A 20,697-nucleotide genomic window follows, 5' to 3' on the forward strand; every position below is an offset into this window, starting at 1 on the left:
TAACTGACTAGTATTTTCCTCACTACCGATGTTAGACTAACTGGTCTATAATTCCCCATTTTCTCTCTCCCTCCCTTTTTAAAAAGTGGGGGTACATTAGCTACCCTCCAATCCTCAGGAACTACTCCAGAATCTAAAGAGTTTTGAAAGATTATCACTAATGCATCCAATATTTCTGGGGCTACTTCCTTAAGTACTCTGGGATGCAGCCTATCTGGCCCTGGGGGTTTATCGGCCTTTAATCCGTTCAACTTACCTAACACCACTTCAGGGCTAACCTGTATTTCACTCAGTTCCTCCATCTCATTTGACCACAGTTCCCTGCTATTTCCGGCAGATTATTTATGTCTTCCTTAGTGAAGACAGAACCAAAGTAGTTATTCAATTGGTCTGCCATGTCCTTGTTCCCCATGATCAATTCACTTGTTTCTGACTGCAAGGGACCGACATTTGTTTTAACCAATTTTTTCTCTCTTCACGTAGCTATAAAAAAAAATTGCAGCCAGTTTTTATGTTCCCTGCCAGTTATCTTTCATAATCTATTTTCCCTTTCCTAATTAAGGTCTTTGTCCTCCTCTGCTGGACTCTGAATTTCTCCCAGTCCTCTGGTAGGCTGCTTTTTCTGGCTAATTTGTATGCTTCATCTTTTGTTTTGATACTATCCCTAATTTCCCTTGTTATCCATGGATGCACTACCTTCCCTGATTCATTATTTTGCCAAACTGGGATGAACAATTGTTGTAGTTCATCCATGCATTCTTTCAATGCCTTCCATTGCATATCCACTGTCAACCCTTTAAGAATCAATTGCCAGTCTATCTTGGCCAATTCACGTCTCATACCCTCAAAGTTACCTTTATATATAGACACGTGTGTACCTACATATAGTTAATTACATATAGACACGTGTGTACTTAAACACACACATACACAGTCTGAAGAAAGGTTCTGACCTGAGATGTCACCTAATCCTTTTCTGATCTGCTGGGTTACTCTAGCATTTTGTGTCCTAAGCCTGAAAAACACATGCTGAGACCCACCAACTTGGCCATTGAGCATCTCAATTTACTGACATCGGGTTGCAACAGGCAGGTGGTTGAACATCAATGTTCATGGACGAATCCCAGGCTTTGGTCTGTTTAGGCCATATCTCTAGGAGTGGTCCTGAAGAAGGAAGGAGGCTACAGTCAGGTGACAAGTGGAGGTTGTGGCTTTACACTGGGATAGAGTAAGTGACTAACAGCTGGAAAAAGGGGAAGAGGAGGGAGGTGAGGTGTTGGGGAGAGCGGGGAAAACGAAAGAGGGAAGGGGGAAGGGGCTACTGCAGAAGGAGCTGTAATAGGAAGAAAATATGTGGGGGAAGGGAGATTCAGGGAGGGGGTGCTGAAGCAGAAAGAAGATTAGGTGGTGCAAGGATGTAGCGGAATATTTGCCTCACTCTTCAGACGGTTATAAAGGAAATAGCAAGCATATTGGAGATTTAAAATTTCAGAGATAGCGTTACATTCCAACCATAAGCACGAATAGTGCCACAGTTAACTGGCTACAGAGTACATATGGTAGAAACAAGGAACTGGCAGATTATAGTTTACAAAAGGACACACAGGTCAGGCAGTATCTCTGGAGAACATGGATAGGTGATTATTTGGATTGGGACGCTTCTTCAGATTCTTCAGAGAATGAATTCCAGGACAAGGGGGGTCACAGCTTAAGGATAAAGGGGAAATCCTTTAAAACCGAGATGAGAAGAACTTTTTTCACACAGAGAGTGGTGAATCTCTGGAATTCTCTGCCACAGAGGGTAGTTGAGGCCAGTTCATTGGCTATATTTAAGAGGGAGTTAGATGTGGCCCTTGTGGCTAAGGGGATCAGGGGGTATGGAGAGAAGGCAGGTACGGACGGGATACTGAGTTGGATGATCAGCCATGATCATATTGAATGGCGGTGCAGGCTCGAAGGGCTGAATGGCCTACTCCTGCACCTAATTTCTATGTTTCTATGTTTCTATGAATTAATTCTTCAGTTGGTGCCTGTCCCATTGAGTTACTCTGACACTTTATGTCCTTTTAGGCTACAGTGTATCATGGCCCTGCTGGTTTTGCTGAATTTGTCTTCACTCTTGTATACAGTGGTTTCATATTATTAAAATACTAAACCAAATAACAGAATAAAATAGTAATTCTTAATAAGACAATGCCAAATTCCAAAGGTCCACTGTTCCAAACTATGAGGATATAAGTGTCCCAAAATATAAAATGTAAAATCAACTTTCATTGTATGGTCTTGTATTTGACTGTATAGCACATAATAAAAACGTTTTACTGTACCTGCTCATGGCAATAATAATAAACTAAAGTAAATATCTTTCATTACAACCCAGAGGTATGAATATTGATTTATCTAACTTCAAGTAACCTTTACATCCCCTCTCATTATCTGTAACTTATTTTCACCTGGCCCACAGCTAACAATTATTTTCTGTCCTGGGCCTCCTCCATGGCCAGAGTGAGTTTGGAGGAGCAAATTGGAGGAGCGGTATGAACATTGACCTCCAATTTCAGGTAGTCCTTGCTTCCTCCCACCTCTCTCTCCCCGTCCCAACTCTCCCACAGCCTACAGCCTCCGCCTCTTCCTTTCTTCTTCCCCCCCCCCCCCCCCCCCCCCCACACAGCGGTCTGAAGAAGGGTCTCGACCCGAAACGTCACCTATTGCTTCGTTCCATAGATGCTGCCTCACCCGCTGAGGTTTTCCAACATTTTTGTCTACCACAACTAACAATGGCCTATTTCCTTTATCATTGTTACTTTTTGCATATCTTTCATTCACTTGTTCTATATCTAACTATTTCACTATCTACAGTATATCTCTTGTTTCCTTTCCCCCTGACTCTCAGTCTGAAGAAGGGTCTCGACCTGAAATGTCACCTATTCATTTTCTCCAGAGATGCTGTCTGACCCGTTGAATTTCTCCAGCATTTTGTGTCTATCTTCGGTTTAAACCAGCATCTGCAGTTCCTTCCTACACAAAAATATCTAATTGTTAGACATGGATATTGAGGATTGTAGAAGAAGGCAGATAGATAGTTAAGTGACAGATCAACCACAGTCTAATTGAAGGTGATTCAAGCACCAAAGGGCCAAATGGCCCACTCATGTGTTCCTGCAGCAGATTAAGAATGACAGCAGAATCCAGCCACTTCATACTTTGAGTTAAACCCTGCTAAAATCCGGTTTTAGGAATTGCCAGGAGAGATTTCACAATGGATTTTATTTCATTAGAAGATTCCCTCAGCGTGTTGGACTTTAACATTTAAGTCTAAAAATCAGATTAAAGTCTTATATGGGAATACAGCTCTTTAGTTGTAGATGCTGTTCATAGATTTCCCTGACTTGCTGACATTTAGCATTAAATACAACAACCAGATTAAATTTTACCTTTTGAGTGCAGTTGCCTGTGCTACTTAGGCACTGTGAAACATTTCCCATTAGCAGTTGAATCTGATTATGTGGCTCAATATGTTCCAAGCAACAAAACTCTGCGGGATGGCATCAGCTCCATATGCACAGTTAACACAGGCTGCAACACTCATCGTTTCTTCTTCGCTAAATAATCTTGCAGATGTCCATGCTATTTTTTCCGTTACTTAGGGACTGCATCCGCTGGTTTAATATTACATCCTTGTACAGCAGAAAAAACAGGCAATCTGGCATCAGCCGTCTGCTTTTTAGTCAGCATTACTGAACCAGATCGGTATTACAACACTCAGTGGCGCTGTTTATTTTAAATGTATTATTCATCATTAATGCATAGTGTGATTCAACATTTTCTTTTAAGTTTTTGAAATGGTGTGCACATAAATAGATCCCTTGTACTTTGCAGTGTGCTTGAGTGAAGTATTTCCTCCAGTTGAGATATATTTTATAACAGCAAGACATTAGTCACAGTGATTACGTTACACATATACAAAGTGGAACAATTCACGTGTGCCTTGAAGAGGTACTGCATGCATGTGTAGACCATCGTAAAGGTCACTCAGCACTTGACCATATCAAATCATTAACTAGAGTTCAGTGGGCATGCTGGAAAATTTGATTACAGAACATTTTCTATTAATGAACAATTGTACTTGAGGTTAAAATGATTAGCCCTGCAGTTAAGAAGCTTCAGAAGCAAAGGGCACTGATTTCTTTGTTAGCATTGTACACTCTGAGAGAAGCAAAATAAATTTCAAATTGCAAATATATATTTAAAACAAAAACAGCTGCCACAGTTTGTCGGTGCAGGGTGTGAACGTGAGGGGTGAATACAGAATTTCAAGCCATCAGATCTCAGCTGCCCACCCCAAAGAAATTATTTCTTTTGAATTAATTCCACATAAGGTGGATGTCAATCCTTTCGACAGTCTAATAAATAAAAACAAAAAACAAAAGGCTGATGGACATAAGAAAACTCTGTTTGTCCTTTATTCTGCACTGGTCCTTGAATCTAAAGGGTGAATATGATTACAGAGGATTTCATTGTACTGCAAGTATCTATTTGTTCAATCTTGTTTTATACAATTTTAAAACTTTGCTTTCCTATTCTGATAATCTGTATGCGCAACATTCTCCATCACTGATAGACCCTTCTCACTGGCCCTAGGCAGTCCTGGATTCAATCTTTCATCTTTTGCATCCATCCCCATTACTCAGCATGGAGCCAGTGTTTGACATTCCTCCAGCTGTCTTCCTGCCAGACATGTATGGCTGCTGTAACAAGGCTAAATAGAAAAAAGATTGGTGGTACAAGGTATGACAGCACCACATGTTCATCATATTAGGGTCACAACCTTTGAATACTGTTTCTTTGTCAAGTACTTCACATTTCCAGCAGAAAGACACAGTTGGATTATGTTATAAAATATATCAGAAGTACTATCTAACCTGCTACTGTGAAGAGAAATAAAGCAGAGGGTCTGTCTGTCAGAGAAAATTATCAAGTGGTTCATGCCACTACTTTAAGAAAGTAAAGCAGACCTCAGCTTCAAGCGTTGCAATGAAATCTCATGATTTTCAGTAACAATGTTTGTATGCTCATTATATGCCGCTCACGAGATTCTGTGATTTACTTTTTTATCATATTTGTGCAAACTTTACTCTTGCCATTAACTGGATTAAATGTGAAGAGGATTGGAAGCTCTTGCCAGGTTATTACTCTTGCTTGTATGGCATGGTCTAGAAAGGAGCATTCTTGGCAATTTTTTGGGGATGTTACAAGCTTGGATCAGTTTCCTAACCAGGTGGATGTAACATTTTGGAGCAAGGAAGTATTAAAAAACCAACACAAAGATGCCTAAACTGAGGGCTCCCAAGTAACATTGTTACTATTGAATTGTATAGTGACTTGTTCAGGTCCTGTTCCAGTAACTTGAGCATGCTATTTATTCTGGCTGTCCACTGCTAACCAACAGACATATGTTTAAGGTGAGATGGAAAGATTTAATAGGAAACTGAGGGATATCTTTTTCCACACAAAGGATGGTAGGTGTATGGAACGAGCTGCCGAAGGAGGTATTGAGGCAGGTACTATTACAACGTTTAAGAAAAATCTAGACAGGTACATGGATAGAAACATAGAATCATAGAAATTAGGTGCAGGAGTAGGCCATTCGGCCCTTCGAGCCTGCACCGCCATTCAATATGATCATGGCTGATCATCCAACTCAGTATCCCGTACCTGCCTTCTCTCCATACCCCCTAATCCCCTTAGCCACAAGGGCCACATCTAACTCCCTCTTAAATATAGCCAATGAACTGGCCTCAACTACCCTCTGTGGCAGAGAGTTCCAGAGATTCACCATATAAGATAGGTTTTGAGGGACTAGTGTAAAAGGGGCATGTTGGTCGGCGTGAGAAAATTTGGCCAAAGGGCCTGTTTCCACATTGTATGACTATGACCATATCTATTTAATTAAAAGTCTCATCTTGACCACTTCCTGTTTGCACTTTGCTTTGATTTTAGAAAAAAACGCTACCACATATGGCTGTGATTTTTTGGCCATCTTACTCAGAGTCCTCCTCCGCTGCGCAGGCCCTGAGGATTTTTCCCATCGATTAAAAATAAAAGACTTATTAGTGTTTAAATAATCTTGAGATTCTCTCTCCTGTCAATCACTGCCATGAAGGCCACGCCCCTTTCGGTGGGAGAGGGAGGGACTATAATACCCGGAAGTGTGGCCGTGGCTCAGTCTGTCTGCAAGATGGTGAGGGAGAGGTCACAATTCTCTGTTTGAGCTGGGAAACTACAGAACACTGTGAGTATGCAATGCACTTGAATAAATGATTTGTTAGCCCTTAATGAAAATGAACTGAGTTGTTTGGCCTGCCCTGTGCTTGAAACTGCAATGGCAATGGAAACGAAGTGAAAATGCAATGAGCTGTTTGGCTTGAGCCTGCCATGTGCTTGAAATTGCAATGGCAATGGAAATGTAGTGAAAATGAAATGAGCTGTTTGGCTTGAGCCTGCCCTGTGCTTGAAAGTGCAATGGCAATGGAAATGAAGTGAAAATGCAATCAGCTGTTTGGTTTGGGCCTGCCCTGTACTTGAAACTGCAATGCAATTCAAAATGAAATGAAATGAGTTGTTTGGCCTGCCTGAAACCACAAATGTTGGCCCACAAGGCCTGAAACCACAAATGTTGGCCCACAAGTCTATTTTGCCAAAAATGCCAGTATTAGCCCAGGAGGAGCATTTTGGCCCAAAAGGCCCATGCCAGGCCAGGAAAAGTCCTGAAAAAGTTCCTTTCACTGAGATTTCTCTCAGATTGTTATTAAAAGAGCCCCTTCAGCCCATCAGGCCTGTACTGACCCAGAAATCACTTCAGCCCATCAGTAAGTATTCCCCCTGCAAGTATTAAACCTCACTCCAGTATTTTTCTCCCTCCCTTCATTTGCTCTCAGTGAGATCCAGGCCAGGATAGACTTTCCTCCTTCATTGCTGCAATCTGCAGATAAAGATGAAAAATGTTTTAAATTGATTCTCCACCCTATCCCCCTTCTCGCTCACAGAGTCTCTCACCTGTTTTGAGCAGAACTTCTGGCAGTTTCTGAGCTGCCAGCTCATCAGGCCTGAGTGACTGAGCTGCCAGCCCACCAGCCCTGAGTGACTGAACTGCCAGCCCACCAGGCCTGAGTGACTGAGCTGCCAGCCCACCAGCCCTGAGTGACTGAGCTGCCAGCCCACCAGGCCTGAGTGACTGAACTGCCAGCCCACCAGGCCTGAGTGACTGAGCTGCCAGCCCACGAGACCTGAGTGACTGAGCTGCCAGCCCACCAGGCCCGAGTGACTGAGCTCCCAGCCCAAGAATCCATTTGGCCCACAATGTCCATACTAGCCCTCTGGAAACCAATCCCTTCGGCCCACAACACCCATACTAGCACCCCAGAAAGCCCCCCCCCCCCCCCCACACACACACACAGGCCAGCAATATTAGAATTGGTGGAGAGGTGGAATATTGTGTTGGGGGACCAGCCCTCCCATGTGAACATGGGACTCAACAGGTCCCACTTAGTCTAGTGAAGTACTAAAGTTCTCTCCCCCTTTCAGAGGTACTGATATCATTAGATCAATATCCAGCCTACTTTGTCAGGGTGACGCAAAATATCCGTAGTGGTATTTTGGTGAAGAGGAAAAAGTTACTCTTGTCTAATATTTTGTACATAATTAACATAACAAAAAGTTTAGAATATCTTGTTATTATCTCAATGCTTCTCCTGGAATCTAGTTCTGGGCTTGTTGTTTAACCACAGTAAATAAATCAGTGGTTTTAACCTTGCAAATCATCCAAAATACTGGAAAAACACCAGGTAACCTCTTCCTTTATTTTTTTTCTTCAGAATGATATCTTCGGTCAGAAGATTGTTGAGTCTTACCCAATTCTTAATTTTGTTTTTCTCTCCTCACACTTTCACCCAGGATTTCCAGTTGTCTTTGTCAGAAATCAAAAATTGAAACACATGATGACAGACAGGAAGCAAAGAATAGGAATTCATGGGTCCTTTTCAGAATGGCAGGCAGTGACTAGTTGGGAGCCGCAAGTCTTGGTGCCGGGCCCCCATTATTTACAATATATTAACGATTTAGACGAGGGAATTAAATGTGACATCTCCAAGTCTGCGGATGGCACAAAGCTGGGTGGCAGTGTGTGCTGCGATGAGGATGCTATGAGGCTGCAGGTTGACTTAGATAGGTTGCGTGAGTGGGCAGATGCATGGCCGATGCAGTATAATGTGGATAAATGTGAGGTTATCCACTTCAGTGGCAAGGACAGGAAGGCAGATTATTATCTGAAGAAGGGTCTTGACCCGAAACGTCAACCATTTCTTCTCTCCAGAGATGCCGCTGAGTTACACAAACATTTTTTATCTACCATTATCTGAATGGTGCAAGATTAGGAAAAGGAGAGGTGCAATGAAACCTGGGTGTGCTTGTACATCATTCACTGAAAGTAAGCATGCAGGTACAGTACACAGTGGAGAAAGCTAATGTTGGCCTTCATTGCGAGAGGATTTGAGTTTTGGAGAAAGGAGGTCCTATTGCAGTTGTACAGGGTTCTGATGAGACCGCACCTGGAGTATTGTGTACAATTTTGGTCTCCTAATTTGAGGAAGGACATTATTGCTATTGGGGGACTGCAGCGTACGTTAATTCGCGGGATGGTGGGACTGACATATGATAAAAGAATGGGTCGACTGGGCTTGTATTCACTGGAATTTAGAAGGATGAGAGGGAGGGATCTTATAGAAAAATATAAAATTCTTAAAGAATTGGACAGGCTAGATGCAGGAAAAATGTTCCCGGTATTGGGGGAGGCCAGAACCAGGGGTCAAATTTTAAGAATAAGGGATAGGTCATTTAGGACTGAGATGAGGAAAAAATTCTTCACCCAGAAAGTTGTGAAATCTCTGCCACAGAAGGCAGTGGAGGCCAATTCACTGGATGTTTTTAAGAGAGAGTTAGATTAAGTTCTTAGGGATAATTCTACGGAATCAAGGGATATGCAGAAAAAGCAGGAACGAGATACTGATTTTGGATGATTAGCCATGATCATATTGAATGGTGGTGATAGCTCGAAGGGCTGAATGGCCTACTCCTGCACCTATTTTTCCATGTTTCTATGTTTGTACTGAGGCAGATCAAATACAGGTGGGATCAGACAGCACAGAATAAAATGAAGGAATGATGGATGCTGCAAGGTTGACTAACAATTACGGGTGGCACGGTGACACAGTTGTAGGGTTGCTGCCTTATCGCGCCAGAAACCCTGGTTCAATCCTGACTATGTGTGATGTCTGTATGGCATTTGCACATTCTCCCCATGACCTGAATGGGTTTTCTCCGGGTTCTCTGATTTCCTCCCACACTCCAAGGACGTACAGGTTCGTCGCCTAATTGGCTTGGTAAAATTATAAATTGTCCCTAGTGCGTGTAGGATAGTGTTAGTGTGGGGGGATCGCTCATCGCCACGGGCTCGGTGGGCCAAAGGGCCACTTGCCACACTATATCTCTAAACAACTAAACTAATCTTACCTGTATGATGTGCTGCCTTGATTTACTCATCAGCTGCACTCTGAAGGAGTGAAATCTACTTCAATCTCAAAAGTGGCCATGCACACTGAAAGCACACGCTAAAAGAGAAGTCTGCAAACCCATATGTTTGTCTCCGGGAAGGGTGAATGACATAAAACTGTTTTTATGTCTATAGAAAACTTCAGAAAGATCCTTTGTACTGCCAACACATCTTCATCGGCAGCCTACAAGAAGCCTGACGTATAATAGTTAAGAACCACTATCAACTTGACAGCCAGAGGCAGAGCAATTGAAGTCTAAGCTGTCGCTGCAGCAATTGGGAGATTTCTGTCAAGGCTTTGTTTCAATAACATCTGTCGCTCGTTCCTTGCTGAAACCGAGCTAAGGGAGTTGATCTCTGAACAGCATCAGTCACTGTGGCCTTCAGCCGAGGGTAATACTTCTCTCCACTGACCTCTTTGAGAAGCTGTTCCTGCTTTGCTTGTCCTCTCTTTATTTTCTTAGTCATGCTCAATTCTCAGAGCAAGACCTCTCAACCCCTCAGTTCTGGAAACAACTGCACATCTGCATCCCTAGCCAGCAGCACTGAACATATCAAGTAATACCAGCAGAAAAGTCAATGGAACTGGAGTGTACAACATGCTGTGTAGTATATAATAAATGTAGCACTGCAGCTGAGGGTATATTTTTAGATATGGTTGCTTGAACATACGTTTTTAAAGCTATCCAGGCCAAGCCAGGCCATTCATGATGGCTATTTAAACTTTAAACAAGGCAGAAAGTTCCTAAACAATAATGTCTAATTTAATCAGCAGCCAGAAGAAGTAGCCAGTAAAAAGGTAAAGATCCCTTTAAATGATATATGAATTTGTGCAAGGCGTTACCCAAAATGTACAGTCGGAAATGGACAGTAATAGTGGAAAGTTTTTGTTTTTCGTCTTTAGTTTTCGAGATACAGAGCGGAAATGGGCCCTTTGGCCCACCAAGTCCGCTACAACCAGTGATCCCTGCACATTTACACGATCCTACACACATTAGGGACAATTTACATTTACTGTATTCTAAGCCAGTTAACCTACAAACCTGTGCATCTTTGGAGTTGGTGTGCGTGTTCCCAGACTGTGGCTAAGCACTGGGTACAAAACCTCTTACCAAAGTGGTGCCCTTAGAAGCTGGCACAGGTCAACAAGGGGAGGCTGTAAAGTGCTTTTGAATTGGTGCTACACAATTCCATGTAATTTCTACAGCATAAAATCAATTCCATGAATCCTTGAAAGTGGCACCACAGGAAGATAGAGTAGTTAAAAGGGCTTTTGGCACATTGGCCTTCATCAGTCAGAGTATTAAGGACAGAAGTTGGGGGAGCATGTTGCAGTTATATAAGACATTGGTGAGACCACATTTAAAGTATTGTGTTCAGTTTGGACACTATTTTATAGGAAAGATGTTGTCAAGCTGTAAAGGGTGCAGAGAAGCTTTACGAGGATGTTGGCAAGACTCAAGTGCCTGAACTATAGGAAGGGGTTGAGCGGGCTGGGACTCGATTCCTTGGAGGGCAGGAGGATAAGGGGTGATCTAATAGAAGTGTACAAAATCATGACAGGAATAGACCGGATAAATGCACAGAGTCGCTAGCCTAGAGTAGGGGAATCGAGAACAAAGGGCATCGGTTTAAGGTGTGGGGGAAAATATTTAATAGGAATCTGGGTAACCTTTTTACACAAACGGTGGTAGGTGTATGGAATGAGTTGCCGGAGGAGGTAGTTGAGCCAGGTACTATCACAATGTTTAGACTTGAGTGCACTGGGCATCAATGGAGTGGCAAGGAGAAGAGCCATCAAAAACACCACTGATGCAGCGGAGAAGGCCTCGAGATGGCTCTGGATCAGGAGAGAAGGTCCATGGTGAGGAGTGAATGAAGTCATGGGCTGATCAACCACGGCTGGGTCGCCTGGGCGAGGGTGTCTGATGTTGAAAGACCCGAAACACCCAATGACCCCAGGTTTCATCATTGATGATGTGTTCAGGAGCATCAATAGATGTATTTGTATCAATCAGACAGTTACATGCATAGGCTAGGTTTAGAGGGTTATGGGCCAAACACAAGCAGATGGGACTAGTGTAGATGGGACATGTTGGTCGGTGTGGGCATGTTTCCGCATTGTATGATTCTATGACCCCATTCCCTAATTTATTTCCCTGTCAATTACTCTTTCACAGGCCCATAAACCCCTCCCTGATTTGGGTACAAATCAGGGTAATAACTAACCTACCAATCAAACACTAGCAATGTCAGATTTTGCATTTAAGTCTTTCATATGGTAGTCAAATGTTAACTGCTCTGACTGGCTGTGAATGAGAAATGCTGGCATGTAATAGAATAAAATGTTCCATTTTACTAATGGAGTGCATGTGGTTTCATTTGACTGATGTGGAGAGCTATCAAATGTTTGTGGTTCGTATTGTTCTAGTGTTTAACGCATCTGACGGTTACTCCCCCACTTCTATTTCCAGGACATTTATTTATAGCGCAGACACTTTTATTTTTATCTCAACTGCATTTCTACTGAGTTCATATAAATAGCCAGAAAATAGCACTTGGAATAGATGTAACATATAACAATAGTTGTCACAACAACAACAACAACAACAACATGATCCTTAAGTTAAAGTATTATTTAGTTTAGTTTAGTTTAGTTTAGAGATACAGCCCAAACATAGACCCTTCGGCCCACCGGCCGAACATAGACCCTTCGGCCCATTTTATAACCACTATTGTACACATTAGGGACAATTTACAGATACCAAGCCAATTAACCTACAAACTTGTATGTCTTTGGAGTGTGGGGGGGGGAAACCGAAGATCTCTGAGAAAATCCACGCGGTCAAGGGAAGAACGTACAACAAGCCCCGCCTTTTGTATTCCAAACCTTTTGGTTTTCCAAAGGTTGGGAATGTATCTGGTAAAGAGATGTAAGAAGGAAGAAATTCATGGATCAAACCCGGTCTCCCGCACTGCAAGTGCGGTAAGGCAGCAACTCTACCGCTGCGCCACTGAGGCCGTTTGTCTGTTTGTTTCTTGGAAGACATTTAATGAGGCAGAGAATGACTTAATAGAAGAGGTTCAGAAAAAGTATATTGTGCCTTTAAAACACTCCATAAAATCACTGATTTTAAGCAAGTTTTTCTTTACAGTCTTAATCATTATTTATGCAGCTCAGTGCCATTTTATTTCCTTTGATAATGGTACAGTGAATTATTTTAGGATGTTTTATTAAAGTAAAAGTTTTCAATTCTTTGTCAGGCCACCCTTTCAATGCTTTCTAACTTAAATAAAGAACTAGGGTCATCAATGTCAAAGAGAACTGGGTCCAACCAACTGCCTACAACTGTACCATGCCAGTCTACAGATTAATGCCAATTATTTTCTCCTTCACCCACTATGCGTTCCACTATTCCCTGACTCCACTTTCCCACCATTTCCTCCACTCTGCCTCTCACTATTCTCAACTCTGTCCACCCTATTCTCCACTCAGCCTCCCAGCTTTCCCCCCACTTTGCCTCTCTTCTGATGCTCCACTGGCATCCTTCCATCACCAACTTTGCCTTGCTGATGTTCCCTCAATCTTACCTCTCACCATTCCCCCACTCTGCCTCCCAGCATCCCATTACCCTGCCCCCCACCCTCCCCCACTACCGCCAATCTGGTCCTCCATTGACATAAAGTCATATAGCATAGAAACAGGATCTTCAGTCCAATTCAACCATGATGACCAAGGTGGCCCATCTAAGTTTGACCGAATTGCCTGCATTTAGCCCAAAACACATACAACACCGAGTGGTGCCCCCAGCAGTAGCTGCCTCACCAACATTGTCTGTCCTTTATTATTTTTGTTATTTTTAGTATCTGTTAAAAAAAAAAAGTTTTAGTGTTCCTTGGTTTGTTTTATGTGAGGGATATGGGGGGGGGGGGAGGGGAAACTTTTTTAAAAATCTCTTACCGAGAAGGAGATGGGATTTTTATCCGTATCATGTCTCCATCTGCACGGCAGCCTAACATCATGGAGTTGGCGGCCTTTCCTGGAGACCGACGGGACTTTAACATCACGGAACTTGCGATCCCTTTGTCGGGGATTGAAGCTCCAACCACGGGGCCTGTGGACTTTAACATCATGAAGCCTCTGGTAAGAAGAGGCCGACTAGGGAGCTCCATGCCGCGGAGAGAGTTTCAACCACCCTGAAGCGGGAGTTTTGTTCACCCAGACATTGGCTACGGGGACTTTGATCGTTTCGGCTGCGGATGATTTGACTGCCCCGACCGCGGGAGAACAGAGAGGAAGAAGATTGAAGTTTATTGCCTTCCATCAAAGTGAGGAATGTGGAATCCACTGTGATGGATGTTTATGTTAATTTTTATGTGGTTGTGTGTCTTGTTGCTTTTCACTTAGTATGGCTGTATGGTAACTCAAATTTCACTGAACCTTAATTGGTACATGTGACAATAAACTGACCTTGAAATCTTGAAAAACCCTCAAAACCTTCATATCCGTAAACCCGTCCAAATGTTTTTTAAAATATTGTTATTGTACCTGCCTCAACTACCTCCTCTGGCAGCTCATTCCATACACTCACCATCCTCATTGTGAACCATTTGAGCTGGATTAACAGATCCTGCAGAAATGAATGTGCATGTCCCGGTGCTGGTTCTCTTTGCTACTGCTTTCCTGATGGCCTGGTTCAATTAGTGCCATGCTGATCACCCTCCCACTTCTTCCCCATGTCTCTACTATCCCCAGCATGGCTTGGAAATGACTTACCCACAGGTGGAGAAGTCTTCTTCTTACAGCTTGAGCGTATACAGGAGAAATAACAATGATGCTGGTGCATCAGAGTTAGCAAGCAAGCAAGTCTCCATTACCACACGGAGAGCTTGAGCAGTTTGCCCATGGACATCAGGCTAGCATGGGCGGCATTGTAGAAGATAGTACTGCTGGCCTAAGCTGACATTTGTGTTGTATCTGGGATTTCTATGTTGACTAATTCTTAATTCAGAATTAAGGGACAGAAGTTTAGGGGTAATATGAGGGGGAACTTCTTTACGCAGAGAGTGGTGGCGGTGTGGAATGAGCTCCCAGTGGAAGTGGTGGAGGCAGGTTCATTAGTATCATTTAAAAATAAATTGGATAGGCATATGGATGAGAAGGGAATGGAGGGTTATGGTACGAATGCAGGCAGGTGGGACTAAGGGGAAAAAAATTGTTCGGCATGGACTTGTAGGGCCGAGATGGCCTGTTTCCGTGCTGTAATTGTTATATGGTTATATGGTTAATGGAGTGTCTTGCTATGGAAGATTAGCCCTGAGGTGCAAGACATCAGGCAAACTGGTTTAAATGTGAGGAACTGTTTGTGATTGTATTTTATTTGTTACATTGTGCTGTAAATGCAAATAACATAACTATGAAAAGGATCATTGATGATTTTTGGCTCAATGTTATTAACATTCAAATTAATATCTTAGAATGTATTGATGCAGATTAAATATATATTGTGTAGATCGGAAGGATTGTGTTGAGATGGCATGTTTTGTACGGTGTTTCTCATTAGTGAAATGTGTGACAGATGCCAAGTGACAGTATCTATGAGTGCTGCAGTGAGGGGATTCTTATGTAAAAATAAAAACATCCGAGTTGTTTCAGACTTACAAAGAAATGAAGGCATGGTTTGTTTTCTAATTTACATGATAATATTCAGCCAGAGTGAGAATGTAATAACTGTCAGAATGACAATTTTTATACCACATGCTCAAGCGTATTATTTTAGTAAATAATTATCGCAGCTCAAGTACTCAAAAACTATTTTTAGTAAATCATTGTTGTCTGATACCATTATTTTTCCACATTCCTGTTCCTCAATTCACATTATTTTTAACTTGCTTATTTCCATTCTTTTAGTCTCTCCCTATTATTTGTAATATATAGAATGGTGCTGCCTTATCATTTACAGCACAAAAAGAATATAGAATAGCACAGTATAGGAACAAGCCATTTGGCCCATTATGTCTATGCCAATCTAAACTAATCCCATCTGCCAGCACATTGTGTGTGTGTCCCTCTATACCCTGCCTGTTCATCTATCCATCTAAGCATTGATGATGATGATGATGATGATATTGTATTGTCACATGTACCTAGGTACAGTGGAATTATTTGTTTTGCATACAATACACAGGAATGCAAATAGTATAGGGCACCAACAAAGTTGGCTAACAATGATCTATTCTAAATTTTCCTTGAACTGGGTCCCCTTTGATCTCCCATTTTCACACCTTACCCTTCCATACCTCTCATTTCCCTCTCCCCTGACTCTCAGTCTGAAGGAGGGTTTCAACCTGAAATGTCACCGATTCCTTCAACCCATAGATGCTGCCGGTCCCGCTAAGTTACTCCAGCATTTTATGCCTATCTTCACAGTTAGAAAAGTATTGAATATAGTCCCAATTGGACCCCCCCCCCCCCCCCCCATCCCACCTCTACCCTCACCTGCCCCCACCTTCCCCAAGTCCATCATTGTTCTTCGTGGCTGGGTTCCTCCTGGTCCCTCCTTGCTTCTCTATATAACTTTGTTAATCACTTTTCCTCATTATTATTCCAGTTTTTCCCAATCAAACATAGCTCCCTCATCCACCCTCCCTCCACCTTAACAAGCTTCTTTAATCTTCTTCACAGTTCAGGTGAAAGGGCCACAATATAAAATGCTAACTTTGCCTCTCTTCCCTCAGATGCAGCCTGAACTATTGGGTATTTCCAGCATTTTCTATGATTAAGAAATCTATGAGCTTTGCAGTTAATACCCATTAGACATTGAGTTTCCTGTTATAAGTAAAGTTGTTGACTTTGCTTGGGTTTACTTTCAAGTAGTCTCAAAACATCCCTTCCATCCAATACTGTCAAACAGGTGATGATACAGCCTATGTCATCTTGACAAATGGAAATGCTCTTTTTTACTGTAGAATTTTTAACGAAAATATATCAACTTAACTTAACAAACCACATTTATAGACGCAGATCTCCATGTCCATGTCATTAAAGAGGTGTATAAGGGAAATGATGAGAGTATTCATCGGGTTTTTAAATTACTCCTCCATCTCCTACTATTCTGTCATTCTATGATAGGAAATTCATGACATCTATTGTGCCAATCCTCCAGAAACTAAGAAGGATTCTCATGGTGACCCCACATAGTATGTCTGTCTTTCCCTTTTTGTTCGCTAGGTGGCAAGATCAGAAACAATACTTCCAGGCACTGTTTCATTCATCATACCCCTCAAAGTCCATATTAGATATATCAATCTTGTAAATTTGAGAAAGTAATTTGGACTGAAGTTGTATTTACTTCAGTAGGTTGCACTGAAGGAGATCAGGAACCCCCTGAGCAGAGGACCAAGTTGATCCAGATTTTGGCTGATGAACTTGGCATCTACAAGTAGTCCTTGCATTGTGCCTTAAAGAAACATAGAAAATAGGTGCAGGAGTGACCATTTGGCCCTTCGAGCCAGCACTGCTGATCATCTAAAATCAGTACCCCGTTCTTGCTTTCCATCCATATCCCTTTAATTCATAAGCCCTAAGAGCTGTATCTAACTCTCTTTTTCCAAGTCACCCTGCAGCCTCATAGCATCCTTCTTGCGGATTACACTGCCACCCAGCTTTGTGTCATCCACAAACTTGGAGATTTTACATTTAAAGAGGATGATGCCTTCAAGCATCCAGCCGCAGCACCAAATATCCAAGGAATAATCTGCTTTTCGCAGACATAGCATGCTGGATTGTTTTGCAACACTTGCAATTCCAGTCACATCTGTCAAAACATCTCAAGAATTGGGGATTTCTACAAAGATGCCAGAACTACTGCCACCAGAGATGTGGGTGTAGAATGGAACAGTCTGTTGCTTTGGCATCCTCACTTGCATGGGGGTTTGTTCACGAAATCTTGCTTATTACCGTAAGTTTGGTGTCATGCCAATTAGCAGCCATTCAGAAGCAATTATTTAGTCCCATTAGCACAATGTAGATATATGTGAAAGAACATATATGAATGCCAAAACGTTTGCAAAATCACAAACAATTTCAGAAATGTTATGGTACCAATTAGAATTCACACAGAGACTATGCTACTGATATCAGACAGACATCTTCTATTATTAGAATTTATTGTGAACTGATGAGGGCTATTGTGATCCTAAAAATACTCAGAAAAGCTGACCATATCAGAGAGAGGGTATAGACAACAACAGCACCCGATTATATCCAGGAATACTTATTTAGTATTCTGACATTTGTAAATAATGGGCTTAATTTAACTCTGAACCAGGATCGCTTGAGATAATTGAGTCATACACCACAGAAACATGCGTATCAACCCACCGAATCCATAACAACCATCGAAGATTGAGTTATTAACATCCGCAAACTCAAATGTAACCCCAACAGACCTTTACTAGTATTGTAGAAACAAGGAACTGTTGATGCATGTTTACCGAGGAAAGACACAAAATGTTGGAGTAATTCAGCAAGTCAGGCCACATCACTGGAGAACATGGATAGGTGATGTTTGGGTTGATGTTTTGACCTGAATAGATATTCGACCCATGGATAGGTGATGTTTCGAAACGAAAAGTCATCTATCCATGTTCTCCAGGATGTTGCATGACCTGCTGAGTTACTTCAGTATTTTGTGTCTTCAACTGAGATCACCCAGACATCCTCATTGTTCCTTTCAGAGCTCATGCAGAACATAATGTTGCTACATTTCATTTTTGTTGTGCTATGTGAGTACATTTACTGTCTAAGAACATGGTGCTCATTTCCCCTGTAAAAGTTTTCATAGTGCGTACTACTATTGGTTTTGTCTTCCAGCTTGTGGCTGAGGCAACCAATCTGCTCTCAGTTTATAGATGTGTGTGGAATATTTAAGGACAATTTTGTGCCTTGCTCTTACCCCATGGAGGGCAGGTTTTCCAAATGTTTGGAATATATCTAGTGAAGTGATGTGAGAAGGAAGACATTCATGGTATCTTAGCAATCTTGCATGCAAGGTGGAATGCGAAAGTTCCTCCAACCACAACACGTTGACTTCTTCAAACTCCATGTAAGGTCATGGAACTCGAATGCAATCATTTCAGTTATTGCCTCAAGATTAACCGATCTACACCACAGATGAAGTAACGTGTTTCACCTTGAAGTTCTACTTGTGAACTTCGATTCACAAAGCTGCTTCATAAAATTTCAGGTATACTGGAAACACACAGTAGGCCAGTCAGAATATGCAAAAAGAGACAGAGTCAATGGTCAAGTCCAATAATTTGTATTAAACAAAAATCCTTAAATATTAGTTGAGTGTTTGCAGCATTTTCTGGTGTTTTTTTTGATTTTCAGCACCTGCATTTTGTTTTAATTTCAGGTCAATGTTTCAAATTCAAGTCAACGTCATCGGGTGGCGACACGCACGGCAGCCTCACCAGCTGTCTGTCCATCCTTTCATCCTCTTTGTTATTTTTAGTCTGTCATTCAACTGCCTTTATGGTTAGCATTGTAGAGAGTGGAGACGGTTGTCAGGGGAGTGTTGTAAAGCAAGGGGATCTAGGAGTGCAGATACATAGTTTGTTGAAAATTGCACCACAGGTAGATAGGGTGATCAAAAAGACTTTTGGCACATTGGCCTTCATCAGTCAGTGTATGGAAGGTCATGTTGCAGTTGTATAAGACGTTGGTGAGACCGCATTTAGAGTATTGTGTCCAGTTCTGGGCACCGTGTATTAAGAAAGATGTTGTCAAGCTAGAAAGGGTGTAGAGAAAATTTACGAGGATATTACCAGGACTCATGGGTTTGAGTTATATGGCGAGGTTAAGCAGGTCTAGGACTCCATTTCCAGAGGGTGATGGGTCATCTTTAGAAGTGTACAAAATCATGAGAATAATAGATTGGGTGGATGCACAGAGTCCCTTGCCCAGATTAGGCAAATCAAGAACCAGAGGACATAGGTTTAAGGTGAGGGGGGAGAAAGATTTAATAGAAACCTGAATAGGAACTTTTTCACACAGGTGGGTGTATGGAACGATCTGCCAGAGGAGGTAGTTCAGACAGGTAGTATCGCAACATTTAAGAAACATTTGGATAGGTACATGGGTTGAACAGGCTTAAAGGAATATGGGCCAAACACAGGCAGGTGGGACTAGTGTAAATGGAACATGTTGGTCGGTGTGTGCAAGTTGGGCCGAAGGGTGTGTTCCCACACTGTATGACTCTATGACTATGCCTCATTAGCTCAGAGTGAATTAAGGAATGAACAGTAAATCCTTGGTTTTCAACTAAATTTTGTGAGGAGATGAAAAAAAAAGTCCATATGCCTTTAGCCTTGGCCATGTGTCTCGAAATGTCTTATAAAATCTGGATGGTGTTAGTCAATCATCTGCTCTTCAAGAATTGTTTCAGGTCACCATATGTCAATGCTAACATTTACTAGGTAAGATTAAGTGATGAGATATAAAGCCATTCTTTACAGTTTCATAATCCCCTTCCCTATTTATAATGAAATTTAGGATATTTTCACTGTACCTGCTAAAAGCTATTTGTGAAATATCGTGTAGAATATTTTTGATCATAACAGCTTCATTCGATCAGAATGACGTTTACACCACTCTCTTGTATAGCTATCATTTCTGGGACTTCAATAATTCTTTCCAATACAAAAAACAGAGGCAAATGACATGTTCCTTTGGATGAGATCATATAACTTTTGCTAGCAGAATTTGAGTGAAGTTCTCTAAAATCCCATTTGCTTTGATGGAATAGCAGAAGCATTATGAATTGGGTTCATAAAATCATGGCTACTACACAAGCCTTCACCTTGTGAAAAGTGATCTCAGCAAAAGGATGTGGTGTTTCTTTTTCAAGATCAAGCCACCAGTAATTGAGAACGGTTAATGTATAAATATTAGAATGTAGAACAGTATAGCCCAGGAACAGGTCCTTCAGCCCACATTGTCTGTGGTGAACAAGATGCCAATGTAAACTATTCTAATCTGCTACAAGTGAACTATATTCCTCTGTTCCTACTTATCCACGTGCCTA

Source organism: Leucoraja erinacea, chromosome 1, assembly GCF_028641065.1.
Source record: "Leucoraja erinacea ecotype New England chromosome 1, Leri_hhj_1, whole genome shotgun sequence".
NCBI classification, from domain to species: domain Eukaryota; kingdom Metazoa; phylum Chordata; class Chondrichthyes; order Rajiformes; family Rajidae; genus Leucoraja; species Leucoraja erinaceus.